General features: G+C 39.8%; 1 long non-coding RNA gene across 1 annotated transcript in view; it reads right to left on the reverse strand.

The window, feature by feature from the left end:
• Window positions 1-1,035: 1,035 nt before the first annotated feature.
• Window positions 1,036-22,321, reverse strand: part of LOC123347173 — a 44,408-nt gene continuing 23,122 nt past the window's right edge. Inside the window, exons 2-4 of the long non-coding RNA XR_006573066.1 lie at window positions 17,574-17,622; window positions 16,685-16,759; window positions 1,036-1,126 (exon numbers count right to left, since the gene is read on the reverse strand). This is a non-coding gene — a long non-coding RNA (uncharacterized LOC123347173). The remainder of the gene's footprint in view (window positions 1,127-16,684; window positions 16,760-17,573; window positions 17,623-22,321) is intronic.

Below are 22,321 nucleotides of genomic sequence, written 5' to 3' on the forward strand. Positions count from 1 at the left end.
TTGTAGAAAAAAAGTTCAAATTTTGGTAGTTTATTAAGGTGATCAGGACTACTTGGCCCTTTTATATCCTCAGCCCTGACTATTCATTACCATGAGATAGCACTTGTGCAACCTATGCAGTCAGTGTTTTCCAGACGGTTCTGAAGTGGGAATATGCAGAAACCACCTCAAAGAAGAAATTATGAGGTTTGTAGACTACATGCTATTTTTGAGACTGAGAATGGCCTCTTGAGCCCCTCAGATGAGAGGCATAATAGATTATCATTTTAAGGCCAAACCAGCACTGCAGGTGGAAACAGTCAATAGTAAGTATGCAAGGTGTTAGCTTATTTAACAGTCTGCTTAGGCTCTGTTAGTACAATAATACTGGACCTGTTTCTGTCCACTAAAGATAGGCCAGGAAGTAATTGGCATAATCTGCTCTGCAGCAAGGGACATTTAGGTTAGATCTTAGGAAAGACTTTCTAACTCCAAAGATAATTAATAGTATAATAGATTACCAAAAGAGACTGTGGGTGTGACGTTCCCCTAGTGTTATCTGGACCGGTGATCTGCTAGGTCACTCAATCCTTGACTTTGAGATCCAGCCTTACCCTGCTCTGCTGTGAGAACCCCCACTCCCAGGCTATTCATGCACTGCCTCTAGCATGTAAGCTGCTCCCAGATACGTGAGTGGGCACTTTTGGTTAGCCACTGCTTGGATTGTGCAACTGAATTACACTAACCAATATCTCCAGTCCCAGACACAACCCTAGGAACATCCATCTTGCAGTGTCCAGTTATTCCCTGTATGCTACAAGCTTATATGAGTTCTTCAATTTAACAAAAAGATTGATATGTACCAGGCTTGTTATCCCAAGGGGAGTCTCTGACATGCTTCAAACCAAACACACTGCTTCAGGTAGAATAAACAAACAAATTTATTAACTACAAATGATAGATTTTAAGTGATTATAGGTCAAAGCACAATAAGTCAGATTTGGTCAAGTGAAATAAAAGCAAAACACATTCTAAGCTGATCATAACACTTTCAATGCCCTTACAAACTTAGATGCTGCTCACCAAATGCTGCTCACCTTCAGCCAGGCTCTCCCCTTTGATCAGCACTTCAGTCGCTTGGTGATATCTGTAGATGGAAGTGGAAGAGAGATGAAGAGTATGACAAACATCTCTCCCTTTTATCATGTTCTTTCTTCCCCCTTGGCTTTGCCCCCCTCCCTTCAGGGTCAGGTGAGCATTACCTCATCGTAGTCCCAAACTATCCAAGGGAAGGAGGGTGACTCACTGGAGAGGCCAACAGATCCTTTGTTGCTGCCTATGCTAGTATCCTTTGTTCCTGTGAGGCTGGGCTGGGTTTGTCCCATACATGCCCTGATGAGGTGTGAACAGCCCCTCTGTACCTGGAGAGTTTTGCCTGGGCTTGTTTTAAGCCACGAGAACACATTTTCAGCCTCAAAACTACATACATGAAATTACAACCTATAACACAGGGGTCAGCAACCTCTGGCACTTGGCTTGCCAGGGTAAGCACCCTGGCGGGCTGGGCCAGTTAGTTTACCTGCTACGTTGGCAGGTTCGGCCGATTGCAGCTCCCATTGGCCACGGTTCGCCATCCCAGGCCAATAGGGGGGGAGGGAAGCCGTGGTCAGCACATCCCTCGGCCCGCGCCGCTTCCCGCCACCCCCATTGGCCTGGGACATTGAACCACATCCAGTGGGAGCCATGGTCCGCCAAACCTGCTGATGCAGCAGGTAAACAAACTCGCCCGTCCCGTCAGGGTGCTTACCCTGGTGAGCCGCATGCCAGAGGTTGCCGACCCCTGCTATAACATTACTATAACAAAAATGCTAAGTGCATCATGAGCCTTCCAAAGATCCCCAACATGACAAACTTTACATTGGATACTACACAATCATATTATAAGGATGAACATGGGGATGCAAGGTGTTCCCCCCCCAGGTACAGAGTGTCACAGTGAGATCCCTGTCATTGAAGGTTTTAAAGAACAACTTAAATACTGGAGAGGTATGGTAAAGGTATACATGGTCCTGCCTCAGCGCAGGGGGCTGGATTAGATGACCTCTCAAGGTTCCTTCCAGTGCTGAATTTCTATGATTCTATGTGTCTGGATTTACCTGCTAAAAGATAACATAAGCGCATGCTCAATTAAACTTTAGAGGGCAGGATCTGTTATACTGTGCAGCTCCAAAGACATTATCAATGCTAAACAAATAATGTATTAAACAATTAAGAATAATTCCCTATAAAACAATTCCACAAGTATTATATAACATAAGAATAACTCCACAATATCTGTGCTTATTTGCACAGTATCTCACTAAAAAAATCATTGGTTCATTATTACTAAATAATAGTAATAATTTGGCCTTCTTGTGAAGCAAGCTGTTTGCATTCAATCAATCCTGTTTACCCATTGTTTTATTATAATTGTCAATAAAATTGTCTAGATTTAAGAATGCTGTAATATTTTAGCATAAAGAATAGAAGAGAGATGGGTGGACCTTTACTCTTTTACCTTTTGTTTGAGTCCATGATGAACACGTAGAGAGTTGTTAGCAATTATGTCTCCCATCAGGTTTTTACAGTTCATTAAACATGGGATTTTGTAGGACAAAGTAATTAGGAGAGGAAAGAGACCAAGGGCAAGCATTTTATTTAATTAAAAATGTCCTCAGTGCAAAAGACCATTTTTTTCAGCTCAAATGGAAGAACTTGGAAAATATTTTCTTCTTTTTTAATCAAAACTATTAAATAGCATTGAGGTTATTACTAGTGTAATTCAACTTGAATTGTACAATAGACAAAAGTTGAGTATACATTGTTGTTTTATCATACTTTCTAAGAATTTGCCTTTCATATAGAGCTGGGTGACATTTTGGTGACGAATAGTCTATTTCACAAAAAGTGCAGTTTCGGTTGACCTGAAACGATTTGTGAATTTGACATGAATAATTTTGGTCATTCACAAAAATGGCTACAGGAGGAGGAGGTAATGATGCTATCATGCCCCTTCCCAGCTAACTGTTAGCCAAGTGACTAGGGTGCTCAAGCTGGGATATGGAAAATCAAGATTCAAATCACTGCTTTAGAACAGATACGAAATGGACATTTTAAATTCAGCAAAAATTCAAAAAGATTTCAGATCCAGTTTGACCCAAACTGATTTTTTTTTGGAGAACTGCCTTCAAACATCAAATAACTGATTTTTTTAACCATCTCCATTTTCATGTGATATAGGACTCCAGAAATTCACATATCACTTCAGCTATGTCATTATCAGTATTTAAAATATTAAAAAGACTGCTGATTAATTCTATTATTTTTAAAAGAACAGCTATTGTTTATTTGAAGGAAATTGTTCTTCGTTCTGTTTTTGCACTACACCCTGCCCCTTACAGGAATGGCAAGTGAGGACTTAAGTAGCCTCAGACCAAAAAGGTTCGGAAGCCCTAAATAGGACTGACATCCAGGTCATAAATGACTTTTGAACAATCACAGCCCTAAGGTGTCTGTAAAACACCAGATGCTTTAAATATTCCCAGCATTGACACATGGCTCTCTAATGAATATAAGATTTCTTAATATCACTATTAGCACCACCAATTTTGGAAAATGCTTCTTTTCCCAACATATACAGATATCCCTCTCTAGAACTTGAAATGCAAAGTAAAATAAATATTTAAAAATATATAAATCCAAACTCAAGCCCAATCCACAGAAGGGCAGATCTACTATGGTTGAGTGTGAAGGATCTCTGTCTTGCTAAGACTTTTGACCTGGCTTCTCTATGGTCAGCCAAAGGTGACATTGCTATGTGCTATACAAACACAGATGTAGAGGCCAATTCTGCCCTAGCTCAAACCAAAAGTAAATTATAATCTCTCCTGTTGCACTGGCCTTGCTAAAAGGGAGAGATCTGGAGAAACAGTGAGGCTAATAACTACAGCTGTTGGTTTTTTGTTTTGTTTTTGTTTTTGTTTTTTAAAGAGGGGAGGAGTGAATTGAGAGATGCTGTCATTTTCTCCCTCTTTTTTCCATTGAAATTGTTGTTGTCAAAATGGGGGAAAAAATCGACCAGCTCTACTAATAACAAAAATTGCCCTGTGATATCCTGGAGTAATCCCTTCCTCCTATGGAGGACAAGATTATATCACAGGACCCACCTCTAAAGCACCAGTCTTGCAAGTTATTCTGCACCAAGGTAAACAGAGTGTTCACATTAACCCTGAAAGAACCTGCTTTGATACAGAAATAAAATCTCCAACTTCACATGCCTACTTGTCACCTACCACCCCAGACTGGAACCCATATGAGGTATCATGCTTGACATTAAGATTAAAAACTCAATTCAACCTTGTAAATATTAGAACATTAGCCAGAAAGAAGCTTAGAAAACAATTTATGTCTTCAACTCTTCAAATTATTATTAGAAGTATAATTAGTTTCACTTGAACTTCCACAATTATTGCAGTAAAATAAACATTTGTTCATTCCTCCAGGAGAATGAAAATTTGTAAACTACCAAGTAGGGTGTCTAAAAAATGGTAAAACACATAGCAGTGTTCTGGTTCAACAATTAAATGAACGCAGCAAATTCCAACCCTCTACTGCAGACCTATTATACCTTTAGTGAACAGTAAATGGAGGATGGTACATTAATCCTCATTTTGAGTGACTTTCAAAAGTCTGCATCTTTCTTCAGAAGGATTCGCTCAACCATGCCATAATGTGGATTTCACTCACTTAATCTATAGGTTATAAATGTCAAAGAAAATTTTTACGAGTGCTCTTGCAGTTTGTATTCGGTTATTTACATGGTCAATCTAAATAGCTTGAAAAGTTTAAACATACACCAAAGATGCTTTATTGTGATAGATTTTTCTTCAGAAACAGAATCTCTATGCTATTTTAATAGAAAGCTTCTCAACATTACACATGAAGTAGAAATGATTATCAATATTTACTGTTTATAGCACCACAATCGTACAGTGTTTTGGAATACATAAAGCATAACAAAGATAGAAAGACGTCTATTTTTAAACTACTTTAAATATTATATCACATTGCTATCTAGCTTTTCACTACTCTCATGAAACTTCTTGCTCTCTTTCAAATTGGATTGTTCACTCTAGAGTCATTTCTTCTTTCCTTTCTCATATTCCCTCTATGGAAGTTTTTTTACTTGTCATATTTCTGCTTTCAGTGTCTTCTTATTGTGTTTGCATTCAGTTAAATTAAACATGCTTTTGCACTGCAATGTTTTCAAAACTCCATGGCATATATTATTAATGTAACCTCATCAAAAGCTTCATGATGTCTTTCTATTTTTAAAAAGTAAACAATAGTTAATGTAATTTAAATTGAGGTAAAGGATCTGCTTGGAGAGAACGTCATAAAACTGATTCGGGCTCAGAGTAAATGACTGTAAGGTAAAACACAGCTTCTGTCATGTCCCCTTCCATTAGCTGTTCCACAGAGGGTAAAAGCCTAATACTGCTTAGGAAGCAATTCCCTTAGGTCAAGTGGTAGCGGTCTGTATTTCTGATGTTGCAAATCCTGAGTTCAATTTCCACTGATGATCTGCAGTGGAGATATTGCTAAAAATGGTGCCCCCTGTAGGAATTTTAACTCCTGTAAACTGGAGATTCGCACAATCAGGGGAATCTCATAGCCAGTGTGTTATATGCTTCCCGAAGAATATTATGTCCCCTTCTAGTGGCTGTTTCACAGAAGATCTACCTAATATTGCTTCTGGCTAATAGGGTTATTTCTTTACCTTAATTGGTAGATGCTTGTGCTTTTGGTAGTGATGATCCTGGGTTCAGACCCTCATAATGAATTGAATCATAGTGAAGGGGAAGATCTGCAAAATGTGCACCTCTGCTGGACACAAATCAGACACAGGGAGTGTACCAAGCTTGAGGATGGATACAGAAAACTAGCAGATATTGCCCCTGTTCCAAAGAGCTCATAACTCCATTCTTACACTCTTTTATTTAGAAGTGTAAAACTATATTTAACATTCCTTACTGGAAAAATATGTAATCAGTGTTCCCAGTATGTTTCATTTGTGGTATGTGTACATAAAACATTGGGACATTAAAATTTGTTGATTATAGAGAATATAACTCTACATGATTCCAGACAGAGACACCTACCAACCACAATACCACCAATGCTAGGAGGCAGGGTGGGTGAGGTAATATGTTTTATTGACCCAAATTCTATTGTTGATAGAGGGAAGTTTTTGAGCCACACAGAGTACTTTCTCAGGTCTGGGAATGGTTCTGCCAGGTCACAGCAAAATGCAAGGTAGAACAGATTGTTTACCATAAGTAACTACCACATATTGTAAGTGAACATTCAAAGTAGATTGGTCTGTTAATACCTCTGCGGTCAAAGGACAAAAATAGGGTGTTAGTGGGTTACAGATTGTTGTAACACATCATAAATGCAGTGTCTGTTCATGCCATGATCTTTAGTGTCTAGTAGAATGCTAAATTTAAGCTCCCAGGCTCATCTTTTGAAAGTGTTGTGGAGGTTTCCTTTGAGGATGAGGACTGATAGGCCAGAGCGATCTGTTTGTAAAAAGTGTACACCTAGAGGTGAAAGGGTTTATATTTTCTTGTGAAAGTTTGTTTAAGAGCGTAGTGATAGTTTGGTTTCATCCACAAAATTGATATTGGGGCATTTAGTGCACTGGATGAGATATACCACATGTTGTGATAGACGTGTTGAATCCATGGATCTTGAAAGTTGTATTGTCAGGAGGGTTGATAATTGTAGCAGTGGAGTACAGCCAGAGAATGATCAAAGTAGCAGACAATGGGGGCATTATTTTAGTCCTCAACCATGATGAATATGTAAATGAGAACAACTGACAACTCCCCAACACTATCTACTATAAAAAAATAAAAGAAGATCCACACCACAATTAACTCAGGAACTTAATGATATCATCAAATCCTTCCCCAACAACTCTTAGAGAAACTCTACAAACTCATCCCCCCAAGAATCCACCTCAGGGACCTTCCCCAAGATACACAAACAAGAGATACACAAACAAACAAGATACACAAACAAGGGAACCTAGGAAGACCATTCATATCTGGCCACAGCGCTCTTACTGAAGGAATATTGGGACTCATATAAAACATCTTCAAACCACCCACCGCATAAAGGGCCAGCTTCTTCCAGGTCATAAAGTACTTCCACAAGTTCCACAATATTAACAACCTCCCTCAGAACACCATCCTCACCACTTTGGCTCCTATATGCCCACATCCCTCACAATGATGGCATAGCTGCCTGCCAAATTTATTTATTTCATCCTCATGCATAACAATTTTATATTCAACAACAAACACTTTGTCCAAAATATGGGAAAAGCCCTCGGTAACAGGCCAACCTTTTAATGGGCACTGTGAAGAAGAATTTCTAGACAAATGCATCATGAAACTAATGATATACCTGAGGTACACTGATGATGATTTCATCCTCTGGACAGACAGCTTAAAGTCCCACATAGATTATCACCACAACTTCAACAACAACAACCTGTCCATTAAACTCTCTCTGGAACACTCCCATGCTATCAACTCCTTGGACACCTTAATGAAAGAAAACCCACAGCTCACCACATCTTTCTTCATAGATCCAGCAATCACCCCAAATACACAAAGAAATTTGTTATCTACAGCCAAGCACTCATACCACAGAATATGCTCTGATGAGAAAGACCAGGATAAATACCTGAACACCACTTAAAACTGCCTTCACCAAACAATGACACTCCACAAGAGAAGTAGATTGCATCATGAAATGGGCAACCCAAAAACCCTGAGAGAACCTGCTTCAATACGGAAATAAAATCTCCTCTGACTTCACATGTCACCTACCACCCCAGACTGGAACCCATATGGGGTATCATCAAACAACTATAAACCATACTCAATGGGGACCCCATACTGAAATAAATCTTTCCTGAACCCCCTATTCTGGCTTTCAAACCACTCCCCCAAACTCTCCAACCTCATCATCATCAGAAGTAAGCTCCCCATAGATGAGGACACACCTACTAAAAATGGCACCAGATCCTGCCAGGACAACAGATTGAAAACCTGCAAATGTATCTCCACTGCTAAAATTATCAACACACCTTTCAAGATCCATGGGTCCTCTACATGCCTATTACAACATGTTATATACCTCATCCAGTGGACTAAATGCCCAAATAACAAGAAAATGATAAAAGACAAAAACACCCTATCACCTGTGGGTGAACATGTTACACAAGGTGAACACTCTATATCTGACCTATCAGTCCTCATCCTCAAAGGAAACCTGCACAACAATTACAAAATACGAGTCTGGGAATTTAAATTCATAATTTGGCTTGACACTAAAAATCAAATTAAAGACACTGGATTTATGACTCATTATAACTATATATAATTTATTAATCCCCCCACCCCCTTTTGTCCTATGACTACAGAGCTGTTAAAGGGACACTTCACCTTGAATGGTCCTTTAGAATATGTGCTAACTACTTGTGTTAAACTATCTGTTTGATCTTGTATTTAGCTGTGATACTCTGAGTTCCTTTCCCAGACCAGATGAAGAGCTCTATGTAAACCTGAAAGCTTGTCTCTCTCACCATCAGACGTTGGTCCCCTAAAAGATATTACCTCACCCGCTGTGTAGTGCTAGTATCCTCAGACTGACATGGCTACAACAACACTGCATAAAAAAGCAATGATTTAGATAGGTCTGGAACATAAAATTAGGTTAAGAGTTAGTCGTGCATGGACAGTAAATGCAGTGTAGGGATTGGTTCCTACAAAGTGACCAAGCCAATCCCAAAATTTGTAATGCAATGTATAGTAAATGCAATACTATGTATCAATGTATATAAAGGAAGAGGTTTCTTGTGTAGCATTGCATGTGCGGTGTGCCTTATACCCATTTCCATGCTTGAGTCTGGTCAACTCTGTGTAGCTTTGCTGTATGACAAATAAAAGAACCTGAGTGATGAGACTGGAGTTAAATGAGTTCTTGTGGGAAACAAGTGGAAGAGGTCTCAGAGGAACCCCAGCATACATTAATTTGAAAGTATTGCTGTATAGTAAGACTAATAATGGGTGTTTTGATAAAATCTTCTTTTGTGGTATATAATAGTTGTTTGGTCTTAGATAATAGAAGAAAGAAAAAAACCTCTGAGGAAACTCCATGGCATGATATTCATTACTGTATTGAATTACATGTTATGGTATTATATGATTAAAATATGACCATTTAGATCATTGTTGCTACCTCTGTTGTATACTTGCAACAATCCTTATACAAAGCATGACATGTAATGTGTAAATGGAAAAGTTATGGTTTGCTGAATGTGATTATCCTATTTGTAAGTCTGTATCATTTTAGAATCTGAAGTTATGAATATTGACTTTGTACCTGTATTTCAAATATGTTTACTACTGTGGTAACACTCACAAGGTAGTTTATATCCAGTCTAGTCAGTACATTGTGAATGGCCTATCCAAGTTGATGGCCCATCAATGAACACAATGTGCCATGGAAGAAGCTTATCTCCACCTGCTGGACTTTCCTGCTGGCATTCTAGCCAAAATATGGGTAGTGACCCCAGATATGACTCATTAAAGCATGCAAGGGTATGTGACCAACCAATGTGACACTGGACTCCATCTTGTGCCTGTACTGTTCTGCTGACTGTACTGAAAGCAGACCTACCATATGGCAGAAAGTATAACAGGTCCTAGAAACATCTCCATATTGCCTCTTTCCTGCTCTAACCTCTGGACTATGGACTTATACTAATGGGAGCATTCTAACCAAGGGAATGAGGACCTTCCAGTTATATGGAAGCAACCAAGACTTAGCAAGCCAGCAGTTCATGCCATCACTGCTTCAAACCTGATCCAAGAACTTTGCAATTATTGTATGCATTTGATTCATTTAACCAATTTTAACTCACCTGTTTCTTTCTTTTTATAAATAAACCTTTAGATATTAGATACTAAAGCAGGTGTCGGCAACCTCTGGCACGCGGCTTGCCAGGGTAAGCACTCTGGTGGGCCAGGCCAGTTTGTTTACCTGCCGCGTCAGCAGGTTCGGCCGATCGCGGCTCCCACTGGCCGTGGTTCACTATTCTAGGCCAATGGGGGTGGCGGGAAGCCGCAACCAGCACAACCCTGGGCTGCGCCACTTCCTGCCGCCCCCATTGGCCTGGAACGGCGAACTGCAGCCAGTGGGACCTGTGATCAGCTGAACCTGCCAACGCGGCAGATAAACAAACTGGCCCGGCCTGCCAGGGTGCTTACCCTGGCAAGCTGCGTGCCAGAGGTTGCCGACCTCTGTACTAAAGGATTAGCAACAGCATGATTACTGGGTAAAATCTGAGTTATATATTGACCTGGGTATGCGGCTGGTCCCTTGGAATCAGAAAAACCCTTTGGTGGATTAAATTGGTTTTAAACAACCACTCATCATTAAGTCTAGTGTCTGGATGTTGAAACAAGAACTGGCGTCCCTAAGGTGGCTACATTTCTGAGTTCATTTTAGCCAGTGTGGTGAGACAGTTTACATTTGTTGCTGGTTTGGTATCTCTTATGGAAGAATAACCACCAGTTTGGGTGTGTGTCTGCCCTATTTCTTAGCAGTTTGTCCTGTATCTGATATTCTCAGTTATGACTCACTGAGGCACAGTGACACATTTCCCAGCATACTAGTATATTAGCTTTATTATACAACACAAACATATCAGCATTGTAAGCAAATTTCCATCAGATCACGTTGCTGTCCTCTGTACCAGAGTTCATTTTTTATTATTTGATGCTGTTTTTAATACTGATTTTGCATCTACTGACAAACTATCATTTAGATGAAATAAGCTGTAAAGGAAAACAATTTCCTAAATTTCAGAGGACCAACACATATCCTGTACTCCATAGACCATCAGTCCCCACCCCTATACTCCTACATTAAGCCAAGAGACTAGTTAGTACTTCAGTATTTAGCAGTATTTCAATACTCAGGAGACTAAACTGTGAGCCATAGGGAGACAACCGGAGAGATCAATGTACTATCAATGCCCAAAGCCCTTGCAGTGGCAGAGAATGGAACAAGGGAGATTTGCAAATGATTCCAGCAAGTGAACAGCAACACATGCTACAAAGGAAGGTGAACACAAATACCCCAAGGTTCCAGCTGATCTGATGTGGGGGAAGATCCTTCCTGATCCCAAATCTGGTGACCAGTGTGACCCTGATCATGTGAGCAAGAGACACCAGCCAGGCAGCTGGTAAAAGGACTCATTATACCACCTCAACGCACCAATCCACCTCATCTAGTCTCCTGTCTCCAGCAGTGATCAATACCTGATGTTTCAGAGGAAAGTGAAAAAACAAAACAAAAAAACATCTGGCCAATTGTACGTTGGATGAAAAAATTCCTTCCTGATCTCTCTAGGAGACAGGCTGAAAACCTGAAGCATGGGATTTGATTATAGTCATTGTCTTAATGCAGAGCTGTATGAACATGTTGATGGCAATGCAGGGATTGCTGCTCCTCTCTGGCCCATGAAGGAAAAGGATGAACAGGGGAACTCATGGATTTACATATTCCAAGGCCTGAAGGAACCCCCATAACTATCCAATCTGACACCCTGCATGCACAAACCATAGAATTTTTCTGAGTAACTGGATTAAAGCATATCTTTTATAATAATATCCAATCTAGTCTATATGAAAAAGTCTTTACTGTGACACAAGTAAATCTTACTGAGACTGTCTGTTACAGCATGCATAAAAGTAATGCAGAAGTCTTATATTCCGTAATTAGAATATAAATGCTAGAGGTTTTTGCCACACACTTGAGATACATCATAATTCATTTTGTTTCAATCCATCATCCACAATAACTTGGATGGAACACGCAACACAAGAGCATCCTGGTGCAACAGAAAGTTATGAGGAATTAATTGTCTTCTGTCCTCTGACAGATATGCCTACTACAGCCTTTGGATGTATGTATATTAATTTCTAAAGAAAACAAGTCAAAGCATGTAGTGAAATTGACACCAAAATTGTCAATTAAAAAAAAAACTTTCCCAGAGAAAAAGACACTCAAGCAATCCTCCAGGCAAATGCCTTAATGAATCATACAACTGTTCTGAAGGCCAACATACTTGGCTTCTGTTAGATGAATGAGAGAAGCCAATTCCAAAGTGGAGGTGGCCCTCACTGAAGACATTCAACCTGCAACCTTAACGTTCAAATTTGAGGACTGTTAGCAAGATTCATAGTGTAACCTTTTCAAAAGTGCCTAAACAACTTATAACATTTTAAAAAGTGATTTATGCACCTAAAGAGCTTTGAGAATCTAGCCCTCAGTGACTAATATGCAGATAGATGCCTTGTGGGATTTTAAAAATCCACAGATGCCTAACACCCATTTAAATCAATGTGTTAGATTCCTAAACCTGCTAGGTCCCTAAATATCTTTGAAAATCTGTCTCTTAGGCACCTAAATGCCATTAATTTTCAATTAGACTGATGTCCTAAGCACTATGTAACTTTTGAAACTGGAACTTAGGCTCTTAAGTCACGTGGGACCAGATTTTTAAAAGTATTTTGGTGCCTAACTCCCATTGATTTCAATAGGAGTTAGGTATCTACATACCAGTAAAAAATTTGGCCCATAGGCAGTCTTAAAAATCTTACCATCAGTGAAATTCACCACAAATGTTAACTGTAGCTAGCTCATTTTGGCTTCATGAATACATTTGGTCCACAGTCTCTATGACTGTCGGTGCTAAATTAATAAATGCTCATTACTCAATTTCAGCCAAGAGAGTTCTAATCCCTTATGGCAGGGCTGAATTTACCAATTAGTGTCTGAGATAGTATTATTGATTTGTCACTTTTTCCTCTGAATGAGTAATGAACCAATACTCAGGAATGGTATTGGGAAAATATCACATTGCTGGTGGTGCTTTCTTTTAGGTCAGATACAAACCAGTCCATTTTGTGTGGATTTAACACTGAGCGCAGAATGATTTTCCCAATATAATTCATTTTTGCAGAGATTTTAGGTTACATGTAGTTGTAGCAGGGGCAGTTCTATCCAGTGAGGCTCTCAACATATGGGACCTCACAGGTTGAGGAAGCAGGAAGCACTAGAAGAATGTGTGCTTTTGTTTATTTATTTATTCCCAGTGTAATGCAGTGGTACTACTTCAATTCTGTTTTGGGTATTCTTAATATAAAAGCAAAAGCTCAGGTCACTGAAGCATTAATACATTGAAGTATGACAGATAAAAACTACAATGACATTTAAACTGATGAGAATTGTTGACTTAAAGCAGAAACTATGAGGAATAACTGGAGCACATGTCTGATCTATTCTATGGATGCCGACCCTGTTGAAATGATTACTCTTACCAGATTACAGTCGTATTCCAAGCCTTCATTTATAGTAAGAAAGATAATACACCAAAATGTTAAACCAAATGAAGTGGATAAGGGTGAAATCCTGGTCCCACTGAGCTCAGTGGGCATTTTGCTGTTGACTTCAATGGGGATAGGATTTCACCCATAAATGTTAAAGCTAGAAAGGCCCATTACAATCAACTAGTCTGTCTGCCTGCAAAACAAATACCATGGGATTTCACCCAGTTATTCCTGGACCAAGAAGACTTTTACTTCATTTCTGAGTTATTGGTGAAGAACCCCTCAAAATTTAAGCTTCAGATGTAGTTTTTGTTTTAAGGAAGTTTTTTCCAGATTTTTAAGCAAATGCAATTAACTTTGAGACTGACACTTTTTGGCTAGATTGGACCAGAAATTAGAGTTAAAAAGATATGACAGAGGTGTAAAAACATAAGAAGGAGAGTTGCAAGTAGACAAAAGGGCATGACAGATTGAAAAAATCCTATTGTTTCCTATGTCAGTATGCCCACACCTATTGCAGCAGCAGCATTCAGCCTGTTACTTCCAATGCCATTTTGTAGCAACAGTTCTGTCAGCAACTCCTAGTCTTAGCAGCAAAGGGGCTGGATTTACTTGATAGAAGTGACCCAATTTAAGTTATAGAAATTCTATGCCAAATCCTGGTTTCCTTTAGTGACATTCTGCTACAAAAATTATACAATACAAAAAACACATTCCCTTGCCTAACCACCTGCACAAAGTTCTCGCCACTGTTCAATCACATAGGAAAACTATAGAAATGAGCCAGGTTACTCATCCAACACAGATGCCAGCCATTAACCAGACCCCTGTGTATGCCAGGATTCTGCAGCTGTGGAATTTGCCTTAGAATCTACCCTTTGTTACACAAGCATGCTCTAGAATATAAGATGCTATTTGAAGAAAAGATTGACTCTTGTTGTCTGTGAAAATAATGTCAGGGTTCACACTTAAACCATTATCCAGCCAGTTTATTCATAAATAGAATGCATCCTTCACTAAGCGGACTTAAGAAGTAAGCTTTTTGGGGCAGGGACCATCTTTTTGTTTTGTATTTGTGCAGCACCTAGCACAGTGGGGTCCTGGCTTATAGTTTAAAGTATGAAGACTCTGACCCTGTGTCAGGAGTCTACCCTCACTTGAAACTGGGCGGTTTCAAAGTGAGGACCCGCATGTCTTCCCCCCACCCCAAAATCCTAGGGTAGGTCTCCTTCAAGCTGCCACCACTCGGTCGATTACGTGGGCCGGGACACCCCTGTTTCCCCCCTTGGGAACACAGATCAATTCACAGAGGAGGAACCTCCCCCCTCCTCCCTCTCTCCAGCCTGCTCTGGAGACAGAGGTGCCTGGATTCAAACGCCTTGAATCTCTACACACAGGGAAGCAGCCCACTTCCCCCTCCCCTTCCCCTGAATTTCCCCAAGGGAAGGCATTAACCAAGTCCAAAGAAAAGAAAAGAATTTATTAAAGAATAAAAAGAAAAATACAGAATCTCTATGAGCCCAAGCTGGACACTCATAGGGTATAACCTTATCAATCTCTGGAGAGAATCCCCTCTCCCCCTTTTCTCAGTAAAAGCAATATCAGCAAACAGGAATAAAGCATTTCCTTTAGCAAACACACAATTGCAAATATAGAAATCAAATCATAAGACTAATTCGCCTTTCTAATTAATACTCACTATTAATTAGTAGAAACTACTCCAGGAGAACTTGGAGGCATGACTGTCTTCTGTTAGATTCAAGAACAGTTCTCACCCAGACAAAGGCTTCCCTCCACAGAGATTTGAAAAAATCTTATCTCTGATTGGTCCTCTGGTCAGGTGGTCACCAGGTACTACATGTTAACCCTTTACAGGTAAAAGAGACCTTAACCCTTAACTATCTGTTTATGACACCCTGTGTTTTGCAAATTGGGCAACACAGGTAACACAAATGCCAATCTTTCTTCGTTCAGTGAATGCAGTTTACCAGCATTTCACACCGGTCCCCTGCACTCTGCAGAGTGAGCACAATGCACTTCAGCACACATCAGAGCAGTGAATCTATCAATGTAATGAAAGATATTTCTCTCCGTAAAACCCAGAGATGTTGCCAAGTTTTAATCATCACATGAAAGCTCATTAAAGTAAACGTGAATTCAAATTAACCCTGCTGGGTGGTGGTATTGTATCTTCTTACAATATGATTTTTTAAAGAAAAATCTTATGAATACTCTTGTATTACTATAGTTAACTTTGCTTTTCAAAAAGTATCTCCATAAAACAAGACAAATGTGGCATGTGTTTTTTTGTGCAACATGTATTATCAGAGCAGCTACAGTGATCAGTGAATATTTGCTGCCATCTATTGAAAAACTCGGGGAAATGTGTTTCTAATTTTTATAAAAATTACAATGTAGCTGTGTATTCTAATTCCTTAACAGAAGACTATGTATTATACCTCAGTAATGAAATAAACTAAAAAATGGAATCCAACTTGCTACAATGTTGAATGTACTGGCAACTAACATTTTCTAGAGAATCAGCTGCAATGGAACCATGTGTAAGCGTTTTGACAGCAAAAACATTTTTTGTTAGTTGTTTGATATATTCCTAAAATTGATGTATATAAAGAGTAACAGTAATATTTTAACTAAAAAAAGAAACTGGTAGGTTCTGTTGCAGGGGTTTTCAGCATGTTAATTTGCTTGGAGTTCTGGGTACACCAAAAGGCCTACTGAGACACTGGGCTGTCCTTAGGATTTATGGGGCCCTATGCAGTATTATTAAACTGGTGTCCCTATGCCCGACTTCTTAGTCTTACAGTATTGGAAAACTTGCCACATGCACTTTATTAAAAACAGTTTAAACAAATTAAGCACACTATAATGCTGAAGTAGTGCTATAGAAAAAAAATCGGATTTATTGACAGAACGATGCAAATAATATATTTTTTTTAATTTGTCAACGTTTTATTGGCAATTACTATGGGGGGGAGGAATGAGGCAGCAAAGGATACTGAGTCAACCGGCCCGCCTCATGGCAGAGCAGAGTCAGAGTTCTCTGCAGAGACCCCTGTACCTTCTCCCTTACACAGAATGTGCTGTTCCAGCATATTCGGCTCTGTGAATATGGCCCCTGCCTAAGGAGTCTGCAGTGCATGCTGGGTGTGCAGGAGACAACCCGCTCTTACCTGCTGTGCTGATGGTGCCTCAATTTTTCGGGTGCCATACGCAGCCGCTTTTGCTGCCTATGCCTAAGGACGGCCCTGCTGAAACATAAGCGAACTTTAGCAACACTGCTCACTATGCCGCCATACCAAAAAACTGTCCCAACCCTGCTAACTTGTTTGGTGTTTGGTAGAAAAGTGTACTGATTTTTCCAAACCTCCACATGGCTGATAGCTTCAAAGTTAGCTAACTACCTCACCTTTTGAATCTTCAAGGAGTAATTGACTATCCTTCCTCCTTCCCAAATCCTTGAGGGAACATCATGATAAACACACTCTCCCATGCAACACGTATTTTATTGGGATGTAAGAAATCACAGTTCTCGCCTTATGAAAACATCTTTTTAGCATTTAATAAGGATGAAATCAGTAGGGAGCTATAGAAATTGAACAAGATTCTATAGCAGTTACTCCAATAATTAATAAAGTGTAATAGAGAATATCTTTACTTGTAGTATCTTGAATCATCCAGAATTCTGTTTCACAGATATGTTTATCTAAACACGTCTATAAAAAGGCTAAAAAACCTTTAGAAAACATTTATATTTGTCTTTTAAATTCTTGAAGAGACCCCCATAACCTCAAAAACTCCCTGTTGCCACCTTATTGCTGATTCTTCAGTAGCAGAATTGAGAAATGCTCATTCTGTGGCTTCTCCTTTGGCTGTCCTTCCTCAGGTTCCCCTGTAGCTTACCATATGCCCAGGTGTATCACTTAGCCCCAGATTGAGACACTGTGTATGCCAGAAGGAGCAGGAATTTGAGAATTGGCTTAATTGAGTTGTAACTAATTGGTTTGCTTTGCGGTATTAAGGTAGTCAATTCATTTTGCTACATGGATATGAATCACAGACCTTCTCCACTTTCTTCCATCATGTATTTTCATTTTCACCTCTCAGGCCTCTGAAAAGCAAGTGCAAAAAAGGTATAAATGCTACTATCCTGTGTTGGTAACATTCTACATCAATTTTGCAAGGTACAAATAACCACACAAGATGTAAGAATGTGGGAATCAGGCACCATTGCATTATATTATGAGGGGCAGAAAACACCACTAAACTGAAATATCAGCCAGGTAAAGAATTTCCACCCTAGAAATGGTCTTAAATCACAAAATTGGTATCTGGATTTCTATTTCAGTCATCCCATGGTTCAGAGTCTCTTGAATCCTGGGATTTGGCAGAGGCTGATATAACTTACACTGAGTGCCAAGTAAGGTCATGGCTGCCCCAGAATACAGAGACCACAAAAGTGGTTTAAAACTAACTTTACCACCACATACTCCTCGCTCCTGTACTTGGCATAAGAAATCAATGTTGGTCGCTTTTCTAAAGAATATGTCCTAGTTTAACTACAAGTTACTGGGCTTGATGCAGGAATTACTGGGTAAAATCCTAAAGTTGTGTTTAGGCAGCCTGTCAGATTAGATGATGAGAATGGTCCATTTGGCCTTAAGAATTCATGTGTGACCATGTGTGACCAGAGGGCCACACCGAGCTTGCTGAACCAGGGCAAACTTCAAAGAATGGGGCAGACAATTGCCAAACAGCCAAGTCAAATATAGGGAGGATTACTTAAAATCTTGTTCACCGTACATAGAATTCTACCAATCCTAAGGCATCGGACACATTCCCCACGAGCTCAAATGAATATTTCAGATCGTACCCAAATAGATGCTTACAGCCAATTCTTATTAACTAAACTATGATTTATTTTAAAAAAAGAAAATAAGAGAGAGAGAGAGAGAGAGCGAAAGAGAGAGAAAGTATTGTGGTTGACAGATCATTATACATACAGATATGAAAAAAGTTCATAAGTAGTTTCATAGCAGAGATGGTGAGTTGCTGATTTGCAGAAAGTTCTCCCATCATCAATTCTATAGGATATAGTCCAATAGGAAGTCCATGTGTAGAGTCTGTTTAAATTCTTCCATGTGAAATAGTATGGTAATCCAGACTGGAGCTGGAGACTTCAGTCTTGTGACTTAAGCCTCCCCTGACCAAGCTTAAGAAGGTCTTAGATGACAGGATCAGGCCCTAGAGTTTGTTTTATAGATCTGTGGCAAGCTACTATAGCCTCTTGACACAGATAACATAGCAGGTGAAGAATAGGTAATATATATTGTGGCTTTTGAAGCAATATGTCTATTTCCTATGTATACACAGACAATTAGTTGCATTGATTAGCATAAAGTTATCCATTCAAGCTGTTCACAGACTTACTTTTTACTACAATTTTTCTACAAACTTCAAAGAGAATATACACAATGATATTATCACACCCAAGTTTAATCTAAATGTTAACATTCCCTTTTGATCTCTGAATCAATAGAACATAGTAACATCATAACAGACCGGAAGAGAATTGTATCATCTGCCAGTTAATGAGATCACATTGTGAAGCTTCTAAGAGATACAGGTCTGTCACATCTTACGTGCTTTTAACATGTGCAATTTCAGCTTTATGCAGTCGGCAAAAAAACAAAAACAAAAAAAAAAGAGAGAAAAATAATAATTTTAATACTGTACTGTAGTGTGGGAGATTCCGTCTGCCTTTCAACTCAGTGTAATTTTGACTATATGCGGTTTTTGCTTTACGCGCTAACCGCAAAACGGAACCCCCATGTAAGATGAGACTTGCCTGTATAGGTAAACAGACAAAATAAAATGAGTATTTACTTCTAAATATTTGACAATATACAAACTTGCATTTCAAATATGTTGGTCATCTAACTTTGCTTTGATAACCAGAAATGGCCCTGTTTACCACTTCAATATTTCCCTAATATGTTTTTTTTTAATTTTGAATTTGGATAATTTAACCTGCTAATTGCTTAACCCTCGCTGGCACAGTGTCACATCATTTAAGCCCCAGAAAATAGCACTCATTTTTCTCACACCAGAACTCCAGAATATCCATAGCTTAAGCTATCTGCATGGTGAAGCTCAGAAACACAGATTCAAACACCATCAGCGCTTAGAAATACAGACCCTCTAGGAGAAAGTCAGATGGGACAGCCAACTAACATCATGTGTGAGGGAATTCCACTTAGTAATTCCAATTTCTATTCACACCATGACATTTTCCTGGCATTCTTTAGGTCAGGAGTCGGCAACCTCGGGCACACAGTTCACCAGGGTAAGCACCCTGGCGGGCTGGGCCAGTTTGTTTATCTGCTGCATCGGCTGGTTCAGTTGATTGCGGCTCCCACTGGCTGCAGTTCACTGTCCCAGGCCAATGTGGGGGTTTGGGAAGCCACAGCCAGCACATCCCTCTCCCGCGCCACTTCCCACCACCCCCATTGGCCTGGGACAGTGAACCATGGCCAGTGGGAGCCGTAGTCTGCAGAACCTGCCGACACGGCAGGTAAAAAAACTGGCCCAGCCCGTCAGGGTGCTTACCCTGGCGAGCCGCGTGCCAGAGGTTGCCGACCCCTGCTCTAGGTAAATGTGATACAAATATAAATATGATGAACCTGATTTATGGCTTTCATACAACCAGATTGATATTTTGGATAGCTTGTGCTAGACCCTGCAAGTTTCTGAGCACTGCAAGAAGCCTGATTAAAGTGAATGGAACTACCCACCAATTTAATAGAATTCTTTGAAGGGGTCAACAAGCATATGGAAGGGACAGTGGATATAATGTACTTAGATTTTCAGAAAGCCTTTGAGAAGGTCCCTCACCAAAAGCTCGTAAGCAAAGTAAGCTGTCATGGCATAAGAGGGAAGGCCCTCTAATGGATCAGTAACTGGCTAAAAGGTAGGAAACAAAGTGTTGGAATAAATGGTCAGTTTTCAGAATGGAGAGAGGTAAATAGTGGTGTCCCCCATGGATCTGTATGGGACCAGTGCAGTTCAACATATTCATAAGTTATCTGGAAAAAGGGATAAACACTGAAGTGACACAAAACTACTCAAGATAGTTAAATCAAAAGCAGATTGAAAAGAGTTACAAATGGATCTCACAAAACTGGGTGACTGGGCAACAAAATGGCACAGGAAATTCAATGTTGATAAATGCAAAGTAATGCACATTGGAAAATATCATCCTAACTATACATTGTGATGGGGCAAGGCCAGATGGCTATAGGAAAGCAGTGAGGAACAGGTACGTTCGCCCCAGGCTAAACAAATCCCTGGTATCATGGTAACCAAATGGCAGTTGCTTCAGGTTAATCAAAACACCTGGGGCCAATTAAGATCCTTCTAGAAAGCAGTGAAGATCGCTAGGTTGATTGGGACACCTGAAGCCAACCAAAGGGCCTCCCAGTTAGTCAGTGAGATGTGTGTGTCAGGAGCTGTAGGAGGAAGCTGTGCTGCAGCAGAAACTGGGCAGTACAAACCCTATCAGGCACAAGGAAGGAGGCCCTGAGGTAAGGGTGATGTAGATATTGAGGAAGTGGGGAATGCTGTGTGGAAGTGGCCCAGGGAATTGTACTTGTCTTGTTTCAAAAGATCAGCTACCAATAACTGCTATTATTAGTGTCCCTGGGCTGGAGCCTGGAGTAGAGGGTGGGCCTGGGCTCCCTCCCCTCTCCCCCACTCTCCACAATTAATCACAGAGATTGTGAGATAACAGAGACTGTTTGAGGGAGAATTGCTTCTTCCTACCTCCCTTGCTGGCTTATGATGAAAATGGCTCAGTAGGCTGTGACCCTTGCCTCTAGAGAGAGAGAAGGGCTATGTGGAGGGTCATAGTGAGCCTCTGAGGCTAGTGTAAATCTGCCTGGAAGCATGGGACCCACTGAAACAAGGTTGGAGCTTTGTTACAACATATAAAATGATGAGGTCTAAAACAAACAAAAGGAAGTATTTCTTCACACAACACACAGTCAACCTGTGAAACTCTTTGCCAGATGATGTTGTAAAGGCCAAGACTATAACTGGGTTTTAAAAACAAACAAACAAACAACTAGATAAGTTCTTGGAGGGTAGTAAACTTTCTTGCCATGTCTTTACATGACCAATTTTACTTAACAATACCTGCTACTTTTTTGAAATAGACTGGTGCTTGTATGTGCAAGGAGTTCCCATTCAGATTTGGTCATGGTGATGCATCTTTTGCTAGTGTTACTAAGCCATTTGTTTGGTTTTTGATCAAAGAAAATATCTATAATAGCTGGAGTATTTTGTGTTGTCTCCATGCTTTTCCAGCATGCATTTCTAAAACTCTAAGAAAAATTAAAGAAGAAAGCATGTCATGTTGAAGGGAATTTTGTCTATAGTTACACTGATGCATTTAAAATATATCCTGTAGGCCTCTTTGTAATAAGCAATATTGTATTTTTGGATAACATTGTTTTGTGTAACCCATCACTGAACTGTTTTGCATTAACTCATAATCCTTGCAGCAAATATGTAAATGTGCTTCAGATAATGCTAGTTCAAGGTAGGATAAATTCTGTTGTTCAAGTTGAGCAAGAATGAAGGAGCAAGTTTTAAGAATGCCATTTTGAAAACACACTGCCTAGGTGCTCAGCATGATGGGATTGCTTGCCCATATGATCACTTTTGGCTGGTGTTGGATCCCCCGTCTACTTGTTATTGGGACAGGAGTAATACAGCATTGTTATCCTTGTTCTGTGAATCAAGAGCAGCAG

The sequence above is a fragment of the Mauremys mutica genome, chromosome 1 (genome assembly GCF_020497125.1).
Source record: "Mauremys mutica isolate MM-2020 ecotype Southern chromosome 1, ASM2049712v1, whole genome shotgun sequence".
In the NCBI taxonomy this organism is placed as follows: Eukaryota; Metazoa; Chordata; order Testudines; family Geoemydidae; genus Mauremys; species Mauremys mutica.